At 36.1% G+C, this 14,881-nt stretch overlaps 1 protein-coding gene across 6 annotated transcripts in view; it reads right to left on the bottom strand.

The window, feature by feature from the left end:
* ELP4 (elongator acetyltransferase complex subunit 4) overlaps positions 1-14,881 on the bottom strand; it is a 274,679-nt gene that overhangs the window by 165,113 nt on the left and 94,685 nt on the right. The gene's annotated exons all lie outside the window — the stretch shown is intronic.

Genomic DNA, 14,881 nt, shown 5'->3' with positions numbered 1-14,881 from the left:
CCTCTCTCCTCCATTATTAACTTCTCCTTTTCTACTGATTGTTTCCTATAATATATAAACATACTGTTACCTCTCCCTTGAAAAAATAAAACCACCACTTGTCCCATCTCATTTACCAGCTACTACTCTATTTTTCTGCACCAAACCCCTTAAATTTTCTAAAATTCAGTGCCTCCAATCCTCTCCTTACATTTTCACTTAAATCCATTCCAAGTAGTATGTGACCACCCCCATCCCATCCATTAAAACTGCTTTTATTATGGTGACTGATGACCTCCAATGGCTAAATTCAATTGGTCTGTTTTCTTTTTTTTGGTAACAACTTTATTGAGATAGAATTCAGATACCATATAATTCACCCACTGAAAGTTTACAGTTCAATAGTTCTAGTATATTGACAGCTATTTAAGTACTACCACAATTTTAGAATATTTTCATTCCTTCAAAAAGGAATCTCATACCTGTTTTATCAACTCCCTCCAATTCTCCTAGCCCTAAGGAACCATTAATGTACTTTCTGCCTCTCTATATTTCATATTATTATTTCACACAAATGAAATCATGTAATATGTTGTCTTTTATGAAGGGTACTATGGTTTGAATGACGGTCCCCTCTAAAACTCATGTTGAAATTTAGTTGCCATTGTTACCGTATTAAGTGGTGGGACCTTTGAAAGGTGATTTGGCCATAAGGGCTCCACCATCATGGGCAGGATTGGTGCCAGTACAAAAGGGTGAGTTCAGTCCTTTCTTACTCTCCTGGTTCTCCCATTCTTTTGCCATGTGAGGAACAGGGTTCCTCCCCTCTGGAGAGTGCAGTGTTCAAACTACCGTGTTGGAAGTGGAGACTAGGTCCTTAACCGACACCAAACATGCTGGCAACTTGACCTTGGGCTTTCAAACTTTCAGAACTATGAGAAATAAATTTCTATTGTTTATATATTACTTAGTCTACGGTATTGTGTTACAGCAGCACAAAACGGACTAAGACAATTGTTTTCTCTCACTTACTATGATGTTTAAAGGATTCATCTGAGCTGTACCCTGTATCAGTACTTCATTCCTTTTTATGGTGAAATAAATATTACATTGTATGGATATAACATTTTTTATCCACTCATCAGTTGAGGAACATCTGGGTTGTTTCCACTTGTGAGCTATTATGAATAATGCTGTTATGAACATTTATGTACAGGTTTTTGTACATAAATGTACCAAAAAAAGGTTCTGTTTTAATCCTCTTGGGGATATACCTAGGAGTAGAATTTCTGGGTCAAATGGTAACTTTAACTTTTTGAGAAACGCCAGAGTGTACCAGTCCAAAAGACTACTACTTTATGTTCTCATCAGCTGTGTATGATGGTTTTGATTTCTTCACATCCTTGTCAACACTTGTTATTATCTGATTCTTTAATTCTAGCTATCCTAGAGGATGTGAAGTAGTATCTCATTTTGTTTTTGCTTTTGGGGTGTTTTTTGTTTTTTTACTTTTTTTTGGCTTGGAATATCTTTATTTGTCATTTTACTTTGAGTATTTCTTTGTTTGGTTTTGATTTATCTTCTATTAACAGAACATGCTGATTTTCAAATCCAATCTGTTTTTCCCCATTTTTCTTTTTAATTGTGGTTAAAAAACCCATATAACATAAAATTTACTATCTTAACCACTTTTGAGTATATATGTTGCACAACATTAAGTTAAACAGATCTCCAGAACTTTTTTATCTTGTAAAACTGAAACTGCTTATCCATGAAACAAGAAAGAACAACTCCTCACTTCTCTCTTTCCCTCAACCCCTGGTAACTACCATTCCGTTTTTGGTTTCTGTGAAATTTGACTACTTTAGATATCTCATATGAGTAGAATCTTATTTATCTTTTTGTAACTGATTTCACTTAGTACAATGTCAAGGTTCACTCATGTTGTAATATGTATTTTTACATATGTATTTATATATGAAATATGTATTTCCATCATTTTTAAGGCTAAATAACATTTCATTATATGGTATATTTTGTTTATCAGTTCATCAGTTGGTGGACATTTGCACTACTATCACCTCTTGCCAACTGCAAATAATGCTGCTATGAACATGGGTGTCCAAATATCTCTTCAAATCCCTGCTTTCCATTTTTTTGGACATATACCTAGAAGTGGGATTGTTGGATCATACGGTTTTGAGAAACTGCCATGCTGTTTTCCATAGCAGTTACACATTTTACAACCCCAATAGTGCACAAGGGTTCCAATTTCTCCACATCCTAACCAACACTTGATCTTTTCTGTTCTTTTTTACTTTTTCCTTTCCTATTTTTTATTTTTATCCTAACAGATGTGAGGGGGTATCTTGTGGTTTTGACTTGTATTTGTCTAATGGTTAGTGATAGCACTTATTGATATGCTTGTTAGCCTTCTGTATATCATCTTTGGAGAAATGTCTATTCAAGTCCTTTGCCTATTTTATAAAGTCAGGTTATTTGTTTTTATGTTGTCAAGTTGTAGGAGTTCTTTATTCTGAATATTGGCCTCTTATGAGATATATAATTTGCAAATATTTTTTACCATTTCTTACGTTGCCTTTTCACTGTTGATTAAGTCCTTTCATGCACAAAAGTTTAAGTTTGATGTCATCCTATTTGTCTATTTTTGCTTTTATTGTTTGTGCTTTTGGTTTCATATCCAAGAAATAATGGCCGAATCCAAGATTATGAAATGTTTCCCCTATGTTTTCTTCCAGGATTTTAATAGTTTTGAATCTTATGTTTAGGTCTTTAATCCATTTTAATTTTTGCATATGATGTAAGACAAGGATCTATCTTCATTTTTATTTTTATTTTTTTGCATGTAGATACCCAGTCTTCCCATTTGTTAAACAGTCCCTGTGAGTGACCTTGGTACCCTGTTGAAGATTATTTGACCATATATACCAAAATTTATTTTTGGGCTATCTATTCTATTGGTTTGTGTATCTGTCCTTATACGCAATTTTTACTTTATACCACAATGTTTTAATTACTGTAGCTATGTAACATGTTCTGAAATTAGAAAGTATAAAACTTCCAACTTTGGTCTTTTTCAAGAGTAGTTTGGCTGTCTGGGGTCCCTTGAGTTTTAGTCCCTGTGTAACTTTAAGTAAACTAAATCTGTTGTTTCTATTTCCTTCTTTTCAAACTGGGGATACTATTAATGTCATAGGATTTTTGAAGAATTAAATGAGATAACAAATGTAATATGAAAAAATAAAAATAGTACTTGACAGAAAAATCAGTTCTCATTAACTTAGTTATGATCAATCCCCATGAAGTCAATATAATATAGTAACACTACAGTTGCAGGATGGAAGGTGATTGGGTGGGATGACTAGATGGAACAAGGTATGCAATTAAAGAGGTATGAAGGGATGGGACTAATACAAAATTGCCACTTGCTCAGTGAGTAGCAATAAGGACAATATGTTATCAAATCTTTTAACTCACATTCAAAAGTGAGCTAAGTTGTATGTGAGAAACATGAAATATAGCCACTGTTCTTTTAGGGGCCTACATCTAAGGAGAACTGATCTCCAAATAAACTTTTCTTAAATGAAAAAGTGGGATAGGGAAAAAAAAAAAGCTGATTGTGCTCAGATAAAAAATATTTGCCCAAGTAGTTACATTTTTTTCAAAGTAAAAATAACTTTATTGATTTATCTTTTAATAAAAATACATGTTTCTTATGATAAATTTCAAACATATAAACAGAAATAACAATTATGATGGCTAAAATTCATTAACCCTTTACTATGCCAGCTACTGTATGCTAAGTGCTATCTCTTTGGTTCTGGTTTACATTTCTTTTGATGTAGTGACATTTATTGGTCATTTCTGTATCTTTTTCTGAGAACATCCTCTTAACGTTAACCTTTTGCCTGTTTTGAGGTAGGGTATTCAATTTTTTCTTACCCATTTAAACATAACCATAATTTAATGAAATATATGCATGTATGTTTGTGATTTTTGAAATTTTGAAACCATCTCAAACTTACATAAAAGTTGCAAATATAGAACAAAAAATCTTTTTTTTCCCATTCCACTTGAGAGTAAGTTGCTGACCTGATGACTTATCACTTCTTAATAATTTAGGATATGATTCCTACACACAAGGACATTCTTCTAGAGGAGAACAATACAGCCATCTGACCTGGCATACTGGTAAAAGGAGGAAACTGAGACTACCATCTAATCCTCACACCCCATTCAAGTTTCAGCAGTTGTTCCAATATCATCCTATACAGCAAAACGAAATAGTTTAGAATCACCTGTTGTATTCAGTTGTCATTTGTTCTCTTCAGTCTCCTTCAATATGGAAGTTCCTTAGATTTACCTTAACTTTCATGATCTTGACACTTTTGAGGATTATAGTCCAGATGTTTGGTTGAATGTTTCCAATTTGGATTTGTGTGATGCTTCTTCGTGATTAGATTTGAATTATTAATTTTTGGTGGAAATATCACAGAAATATTGCTGAGTTCTCATTGCGTATTATCTGGTGATACATGCTTTTGATCACCCCCACTACTGGTGATGTTAACTCGATTAAGGCAATTCTTCTACTCTTCTCCACTGTAAAATTATTCTTTTCCCCTTTGTAGTTAATAAGTATTTTGTGGGATGGTACTTTCTGGTTATGTAAGTTATCTTATACCTCAAAAAACTTTCAATTTATTCACTTATTTATTGATATCAGTATGTACTTATAGCTTCCTATTTTATTAAATCCATTACTATCATTATTTATTTTGATGCTCAAATTGGCCAACATGCCCAGTGAGAACTCCTTTGGGCTGGCTTCTATGTCCTTTTGATATGCCATCATCATTCTTTAAGAACTTCTACACATAAAAAGATGTTCCAGGCATATCTTTTCCCTTCTCTTCCATCAACCATTTCTCCAAAGAGTCCCAGTGCCTTTGAATGGAGAATGGCATTTAGATCTGAGCATGAGGTATACTCATTGCTATTTCTCAACTCCAAGAATTTAAGACGTTCATTCATATTTTCTGCAATTATTTTAATAATTTCATTTATTATATTTATCTCTTTAACTCTATGGAAATATAATATGATGTGAGATATAAGGTAAGAATTTACTATTTTATTACCAAATGATTAGGCCCATAATTTGAAATCCCTTCCCTTGTTATAAAAATGACTCAAGTGTTCAGGCCAGGCACAGTGGCTCATGCCTGTAATCCCAGAACTTTGGGAGGCCAAGGCAAACAGGTCACTTGAGGTCTGGAGTTCTAGACCAGCCTGGCCAACATGGTGAAACCTCATCTCTATTAAAAATACAAAAAAATTAGCCAGGTGTGGTGGTGTGCGCCTGTAATCCCAGCTACTCAGGAGGCCAAGGCAGGAGAATCGCTTGAACCCAGGAGGTAGAGGCTGCAGTGAGCCGAGATCACACTACTGCACTAGGCAACAGAGCAAGACTCCATCTCAAAAAAAAAAAAAAAAAAGACTCTTGTTCATCATAAAAATTCAAACGTATAAAACATACAAAGAATAATAATAAAAAAAAAACTTATCTGGAATCCACCACCCAGAGGCAAATATTGTTAACAGTTTGGTGAATATCCTGTAAGACATCTCTCTATACCAGTCCTGTTTCTTACTGAGAAAAACGATTGCAGGATGTTAAGAAGTATGCTGATAAAAATGTTTTTGATTCTAAAAAGAAGAGTTTTACCAATAAACAAATGTAAAGAGGATTATTATTACTATGTATTTCAAAAATGTTTGGCATTTCCCTCACAGCCTTTCAAATACTAATGTATACTGTGAATCTCTTAGATAATCTAAGAAGGGGATTTAGTTTGCAGTCTTTCATGAGCTTATTTGACTGCATATCACTAGGTTTTTGGAAGCTAAATTAACATCTCCTGAATTAGTGTTAGAAAAGAATTTGGGATAAGCTATACAAAATTTTATGTAAATAGGATTGTGCTATTTATCCTATTTCTATAATCTGCTTTTTCACTCCATTATATCATGGATGCAAAGCCCAGTAACCACCCCTGATCTCTTATACAGAAAAAACTTCTGCAGAGCCACCTCTCTACAGCCATTGCTGCAGTTTTTACAGCTTCCATTAGCCTTAGACCTTAATAAAAGCCACAGTGCCCACCACCCTCCAAAGCACGACGGAATTTCCCTTGAAAGGTGGTAGACACTTGAGCCTAACCAAATAAAGCTGCAGCTTAGAATCTTTTCCTCAATATTTGGGACATTTGGTTGGTATTCTCTTTGTTTTCCAGTATCACTTTTAAATCACTCCTCCTCCTCCACTTCCTAGGAAAACGAAACTAACAAAGAAATCCATGCTTCTTTTACATATAGCTAACCCCCAGCCATTCTCCTTTTAAGTTGCTGTCTTTATCAAGCTCCTGGACATTTTCCTTACTGTTAATTGAAGACTCTGCACCTGGCTTACAGTCCTAATTCAAACATCTTATTCTCACCCAATATTACTTATCTTAGTAGCTTGCTTTCTTCATTTACCTCCACTATTAAGATTAGTAAATCTACTACCAGTGTACTGCCCCTTCTCTTTCTCCTTATATACATATGTATCAACAGCAATTGTCTTCAATTGTTTTTCTTCAGCCTAAAGTTCATGATCCAACATTTTGTTCACTATTTTTAATCGTTTAAACTTCTTTGTTCTTTGTCCTACTCACTCCACCTTGCAAAATTTCAACCCAGGAATCTTAGCACAGAAGCAAGAAAGTCACACAATCTGATAGACTGGCACCACTCCAATCATTTGAGATTTCTGTAGTCAGTGTATTCTTCCAGTCTATGCAATAACCCTTCTTAAGTTTCTCGATTCAACCCAAACTCCCAAGAGGTAAGTAACCACTCCCTAGTGGATAGCTATGCCTATTATATTTCACTAAGAGAAGTCATCAGCACATATCTTCAGAAACTGCTGCTTTCTTTTCTACATCTTCATACATTCCCTCTTTATTAATTTTTTTTGCATTGATATTTAAATAAATTAAATAGAGCAAAAAAAATCTTATTTCACCCCAAACCCCTTCCAGTTATTGATCTTTCTTTGCCACCTGAACTCACCTCCACATAGCTCTTTCCATCGCTCACACTATTTCAGCCACATTGGCCATTTACATCCTTGAAAACACCAAGTTCCTTCTTTTATTAGCACATCTGCTATTCCTTCTGACAATAATACTTCTTGGCCTAGTGCCCACTGCATGATTACCTTCTTCTCAGTTGGGTCTCAGCTAAAATGTTTCCACTTAGAAAGACTTTGAGTGAACACAACTCAAGGTATACCCACTGCCCTCTCTGCCCACTTAGCTTCTGCCATAGAAAATGTTTTTTCTTTATATTTAACTACATATATATTTGTTTGCTTGTTTAAAAAAAATTATGTGCTTTGTTATTGGACTGTAAGCCACACAATGGCAAGGTTAACGTCTGCTTTGTTCACTACAATAATCTAGAACTTAGCATAATGCTAGGCTCATAGCAGGTGCTCAAGTTCATAGACGGTGTTGAGATTTGGAAAAAGCTTTCAATAAATATTATCGGACATATGATTATGTTTACTTACTTCAGTAGATTGGACTATCCTAAGTCTAACATCAGAATCCTGGAAAACATTCTTGATATTCCCTTTCCCCTTTCCCCAACCTCAATGAGATCTAGTGAGATCAGAGAGAGAGATAGCGAACAGATTAGGTAAGGCCTTGTAGGGTCGTGGATTTACTATCCTGAATGAGTTGGGGGATCATTGGAGAGTTTGATGCAGAGTAGTGATAAGAGCCGACTCATACTGTAAAACTGGACTGCCTAACAAGATAGCCACTAATTATATATGGCTACTTAAATTAACTAAAGAAAAATAAAATTAAAATTCAGTGCCTTGTTCTTACTAGTCACATTTCATGTATTCATTCGCGTGGCCGCTACATTACACAGCACAGATACAGAAAATTTCCATCACTGCAGAAAATTCTACTGGACAGTACTATGTTGAAAAAGTCACTAGGGCTATGTTGAAGAAAAACAGGAGCCAACAAGGAGCAAGGACCAAAGAGCAAAGAGCAAGACCAATTACGAGGCTATCCCAACAGCTGTGGCAAGAAATGTGGGTAATGTAGGCTAGCATGTAGAGTTGAAGGTTGCAAAAGTGGTATTTGGATACATTTTGAAGACACAGTTGACAGGACATGCTAATAGATTGGATGCAGAGAGAGAGAAGAGTCAAGGGTCAAAGATTACATTATTGAAGTAAGGGCAGAAATCTGGAAGGATATACATAAACATAACTGTGGAGGAGATGACTGAGATTAGGAATGGGTGAATAAGGTGGAAAATAATAAAACAAAATCCATGCATACCAGTGAGATAGGATACCATGCATGAAATGAGGAACAAGATGATTCACTTAACTCTGTGTACCTGATGGCCTTTAAAGGACAGAAAGGAGGTAAAAACAAGGCAAACATGCAAGCAAGCAGTTTCTCTCCATTGGTCAAAATGAGGCCCAGCCACTCTCCTAAGTGAAATGTTGAAACGGATAACCAAATACTGCATGTTCTTACTTGTAAGTGGGAGTTAAACATTGGTACACATGAACATAAAGGTGGGAACAATAGACACTGGGGAATACGGAGGGGGGAAGGGAGGCAAGGGTTGAAAAACACCTATTGGGTACTATGCTCACTACCGGGGTGAAGTGATCAACAGAAACCCAAACCTCAGCATCATGCAATATACTTTTGTATCAAACCTGCAAATGTTTGAATCTAAAATAAAAGTTGAAAATAAAGTAAGTTAAAAAACAAAACAAAACAAACAAAAAATGAGGCCCAGAATAATAGTCCTCTTTCTAAATTTTCAAACATTATCTTTTTACTTTAATTGTATCACTAGCAGCTAACCAGATAGGCAGAATCTCTCTTCACACTTACATGATGCCTTTCCTTCAGTTCTGAGATTTGGACTAATTTATCATTCACCATATCCTTTTAATAAAGTAATTTATAGTATACTTCTGTAACTATATGACTTCCGAATTTTTAGTCTTAGATGTTCCATAGAATTTCTTTCTTGTGAGTGTAAATTTTCTATTTTTTTTAAGACAACGGTTTTGCTCTTTTGCCCAGGCTGGAGTGCAGTGGCATGATTACAGCTCACTCAAGTCTTGGCCTCCCAGTCTCAGGTGATTCTCCCACCTTAGTCTCCTGAGTAACTGGGACTACAGCATGTGCCACCACACCTGGCTATTAGTATTTTTTGTTTGTTTGTTTTTGTAGAGACAGGGTCTCACTATGTTGCCCAGGCTGGTCTTGAAATCCTGGGCTCAAGTGATTGATCCTCCTGCCTCGACCTCCCAAAGTGCTGGGATTAGAGGCATGACTCATGCTTGTAATCTTTAATCTTATATTTAGACTTTTGAATATACTGTGGCTCTTTGCTTTTCAATCTAAAAGTCTTGTATTTTTGAAATAAAATATTATCTCCCAAGGAGCCCCCTTGGGAGTACCAACCCACAGACCCCGGCCGGGCATCTCATAACCATATGACTACTTGTCTCATCGCAGGCCTTAATAAAGCAACCCATAAGGCTGCAAATTATGAAAAGCTCAAAGATATCCCTCAAAGAGCTGATGAAAACCCTGCTGAATTTATTTCCCGCCTTACAGAGGCCCTCCAAAAATATACCCATGCTGACCCCACCTCCCGGGAAAAAACTATTGTTCTTAATACCCATTTTATCTCTCAGTCTGCTCCTAACATATGGTGCAAACTTAAAAAGCCTGAAGATGGCCCTCAAACCCCACAAGACCTTCTCAACCTGGCTTTCAAAGTCTTTAATAATAGGAATGAACAAGAAAAAATAAAGCCCAACGAGATCGTGCCAAATGTCAGCTACTAGCCGCGGCTATTCGCCAACCTGGCAATAGCACCCAAGGGCACAAAAGACCTGATAGCAGCCTCCCTTCTGTGGCCTGTTTTAAATGCAGCCAAGAAGGCCACTGGGCGACGGCATGTCCCAGCCCAAGGACACCAAAAACTCCTTGCCCAGCCTGCCAATGAAACAGTCACTGGAAGTCTGATTGTCCTCTTAACAATCAGGCTAACAGATCAACTCCTCAAAACCTTGGCAAGGTAAGGAGTGAAAAATCGCTCACCCTACCACAGCTCCTTGGCCCGGCTGCTGAAGACTGACGGAGCCCAGGACCCTTGGCCCTATCTGCATTGGAGCCCAGGGTAACTCTGCTAATAGCAGGTAAGCCAATCTCTTTTCTAATCGATAGCAGGGCCAGCTACTCGGCTTTATCTAAATTTTTAGCACCCACTTACCCTTCCCAGGTCTCGTCTCACATCCACACGCTACTGAATCCCTTACTTGTTCCCTGTCTAATACTATATTTCTTCACACTCCTTCCTTATCATGCTTCACTGCCCCACTCTCATCCTAGGCTGAAACATTTTAGCCAAATTCAAAGCTTCTATCACCTTTTCCTGCCCCCCGCAACCAGAGTCCCTCCTGCTCCTCTCTGCTAGTACGGCCCCTGACCCCCCCACCCAGCACCCGCTACCCACCTCTCTTGTTAACCCAGTAGTGTGAAACACCACCACCCCTTCCATAGCTGCTCACCAGGACCCCATCAAAATACAGTTAAAAGACCCCTCTAAATTTCCCAACATTCCCCAATATCCCATTTCCCTAACACACCAAAAAGGCTTACAACCCATCATAAACAAGCTCTGCTCACGCCGTCTTCTTAGACCAACACATTCTCCATATAACACCTCCATCCTCCCCGTTAGAAAATCTGACTGCTCATACCAACTCATTCAGGACCTCTGAGCCATCAATCAGGCTGTCCTCCCTATTCACCCCATGGTCCCTAACCCCTATACACTTCTCTCCCTCATCCCCTCCAACACCACCCACTATACGGTAATCGACCTAAAGGATGCTTTCTTTACCATTCCATTATACCCTATAACATAACCTCAAACTGTCATATATGCTCTGTCACTTCCTCCCAAGGGGCCCTCCGTTCTCCATATATTCCTACACATCAGTTAAGAGGAATCTCATTATCATATTTCCAGGCACTCTCTACAGATTTATAGGCTTCCCTAAAAAAAAAAAAAAAAAAAAAAAAAAAAATTGCAAACTCTATTACCCACCTCCAAAACCAACTAGACTCCCTAGCAGCAGTTACCCTACAAAACCACAAAGGCCTTGATTGACTTACTGCAAAAAAAAAGGAGGTCTCCACATCTTCCTAGATGAGGAATGCTGCTTCTATTTTAATTAGTCAGGCCTGGTTCAGAATGCAGTCAAAAAACTAAAAGACCAAGCGGTTCTCACAGAATTCAACTCATTCAATTTAATCAGTAGAAAACTCAGACAATATAAGAAACTACTGGTTATTGTTACGACAAACATGTTAAAATAAAATCTTGAAATTCAGAGAAACATATCAAAATAAACTCATTCTATTGACTACCAACTGTATGAAACTCAATATTCAAGAACTAACATCGTCAGATCAGTCTGTGCAATAGTTTGAAAGTGTACCCTACAAAATTCAGGTGTTGTCAGTGTGATAGTATTAAGAGATGAGGCCTTTAAGAGGTGATTATGTCATCAGGGCTCCTCTCTCAAAAACGGAATTAAGGCCCTTATATAGAAGGCTTCACACAGCATTTTGGCTAGCTTGCCCTTTCACATTCTGCCATGTGAGAACACATCATTTCTCTCCTTTGGAGAATGCAGGAAAAAGGTGCCATCTTGGAAGCAGAGTGCTGGCCTCACCAGACAACCACACCTGCCAACACTTATTTTCTCATAGATCTGGAGGATAGAAAGTTCAATATTTAATTTCTCTCTTTATAAATTACCGAGTCTCAGGTATTTTGTTATAGCATCACAAACGGACAAAGATAGGATGCCATAACAAAATACCATAGATTGGGGGGCTTAAACAGGAATTTATTTTCTCACTGTTCTGGAGACTTGAAGTCCAAGATCAACATGCCAGCAGAGTTGGTGCCTGGTGAGGGCTCTTCCCTTAGGTTGCAGATAGCAGCCTTCTTGCTGTGTGCTCACACGGCCTTTCATTCTTGCATGCTCCCGGAGAGAGTGAGAGCTCCTGTGTCTCTCCCTCTTTTATAAAGACACGAATCTTATCACACCAGGGTCCCACCCTCACAACCTAATCTAAACCTAATTACTTCCCAAAGGCCCCATCTCCAAACATCATCCCATTAGGGGTTAGGGCTTCAACATATGAATTCTGGGGGACACAAACATTCAGTTGGTAGTGGTAGGTTAAGCAATATGTTAATATAATTGTTAATCAGTAAGAAAGACGACACTGAAAAATGGCAGTGTCTTTCTAGTAAGGAAACCAAACTATGCTTGGACATACTTGTTAGCAAAGCTTAACTGAAAACAATGTCAAAGTAAAAAATCTTAGACTCCAGAATTATTCTCAAAACCAGCTTATTTAAATTTTGTGACTCAGATTATCTGATTTGTAATAGTGAAATATCCAAACAAAACTATCTTGATAATATTATTATAAAACATCTGAGATCTTTATACTCTGGCTTTAATTTGAAAATTTAAACTGTATGTATGAATTTTTTCTACAGGCAAACCTACTAATCATTTTAAATCAGTTACTGTAAATTTTAAATGATCTGCAGTTTTTCTTATTGTAAAAATATCTTTACATATTTTAATAGCACCTTCAGAAATTATAAAATTATATATTATATCCTCACATATGATAGTAGGACACAGCTATATCCTCTAGCCTTAATTATAGGAAAAGTATAGATAACTGTAAGGCTTAGCTTTATCGTTTTATAAATGAACCAGTAAAGTTCATTTTAGTGAAATGAGCACATGCTTTTCATAAATTAAAATAAATCTCACATGGTAAAGTACCCATTTTGAAAATTAATTTAATTACATGTTTAAAGTTTAATTACATTTAATTAAGCATTTAAGTTTAATATGAAATAAATGAATTATCAGTTAACTCTATGAAATGAAATACTGCCTTGATAATTAAAATCTACAAATTTTCCTATTCTGTGCAAAACTGCTAGTTCTTAAAAAACACTCAGAAAATATGTATTTTAAAGACTATAGGATTATATCCTCAAGGCTGATTAAGGAGTAATTTTTCTGGCACCTAGGTTGGTGGGTGTACATTTACTGCCTCAGTAAATGGAGGTAGCATGGTACAAAAAAAAAAGCAGAGGTTTTAGAAACTTGAGTTTGGGTGTTAGCTCAGTCACTGACAGCCTGCAACAGCAGGAGAGTTACTTAGCAACTCTAACCTGAAATTGCTTACAAAATGGGGTTAACATTCTCTTGGAGGGTTGTTGGCAAAATTTAATGAGTTATCCCATATTCAAACGTCTGGGAGAGTACCTGACTTGGAAAATATATTTGACACATGCTAATCCCCTCCTTACCTCAGCTGTTGAGTAAATGAAGAATAACACTGTACTTGCTGGTGTAAAAAAAAGTATTGTCCTTAAAATACATTTTTTTAAATCTCAAAAGTAACACCATATTATTTTTCATTTAAATACATCAAACATAATATACATTTTACATTTATTTTCCTAAGCACTCTGTTAATGGAGACAGTATGGCATTATTGCTAATACAGATACTTGAATCAGGGAGAATTTACTTTGAACCTGGGTTCCACTCTTTACTATTATTTGAGAAATTATGGGAAAATTACCCTGACCTATTTCGCAAGCTTGTATGTAAATGCATGTTTGACTCAATGTGTGGCAAAAACTGGGAAACATAAAAATCAATATAATCACTCAAACTTAACAAAAATTTAGTGAGCTAGTAAGGCAGGTGGTATTTCCTCTTCTCCCCACCTCCAATTTTTCACATGAAGATATTGATTTTCACTGATTTTAGGTGATTTGCCCAAGGTTAAGGGTAGGATGAACTCAATGTAAGAATCCAGATTTAAAAAATTCTTTTATCAGTGCTCATTACTCCATGACACAGGAAAGTAAAGGTGAAAGACACCAAAATCTTCTGAAGCAGTGAAGCAAAAAAGAAAGATAAATCTGACAGATTAAGCCTGGTTCTATCACTTAATAATTAAAACTCAGATAAATCAATTCTGTGAATTTCAGTATCTTCTAGAAAATGGGACTACATACTTCTGCATATTAATACTACATAACCCTGTATAGGGTTAACATAAGGATTATAGAAGATAACAAATGTAAAGTGCCTAACAGAGTGGCTGACACATAGCAGTAATACATTAATGGTAGTTATAAATGCTAAAACAACATCAAAGCACTGCTTTTGCTAAGTCTCTATCCATAGATTGGAGAACTCCATAATAAAGTGAACATTTATGGAAACATTTAATAAGCATGAGTATAGTAGTCTCCACTAAATTCTCAGGTATTATTTTTAGAACAGAGACTATAAATTTTAAGTCATTTTGGTTCACAACGCCTTGCCTATTAAATCTTCATTTAATAGCTCATCTCATTTTGAAAATGGTTTTACAAATGCTTAAGAAAATATAAATGACAATCTGTTCCATAACTTACTGAAATAAAAATTGAAATTAAATATTCTTAATACTTTATAACATACATTATTCAATGTCAAGTCCTGTAATTTTCAGAGTTTTGTCTTAATAATGTACTGGCAGTATAAACATGTTGCATTGTTTTGATACTTAAAACCCAAACTCTAAATTCTAAGTCACTTAAAATTATACAGATTGTTTTATTTACAGCAAAGCCAGAAATAGAAAGCCTTCATAAATAAAATATTGTA

The sequence above is a fragment of the Pan paniscus genome, chromosome 9, assembly GCF_029289425.2.
Source record: "Pan paniscus chromosome 9, NHGRI_mPanPan1-v2.0_pri, whole genome shotgun sequence".
Classification (NCBI taxonomy): Eukaryota; Metazoa; Chordata; class Mammalia; order Primates; family Hominidae; genus Pan; species Pan paniscus.
Note: the sequence above shows the minus strand (reverse complement) of the source record. Positions and strands in the feature narration are given on the sequence as shown.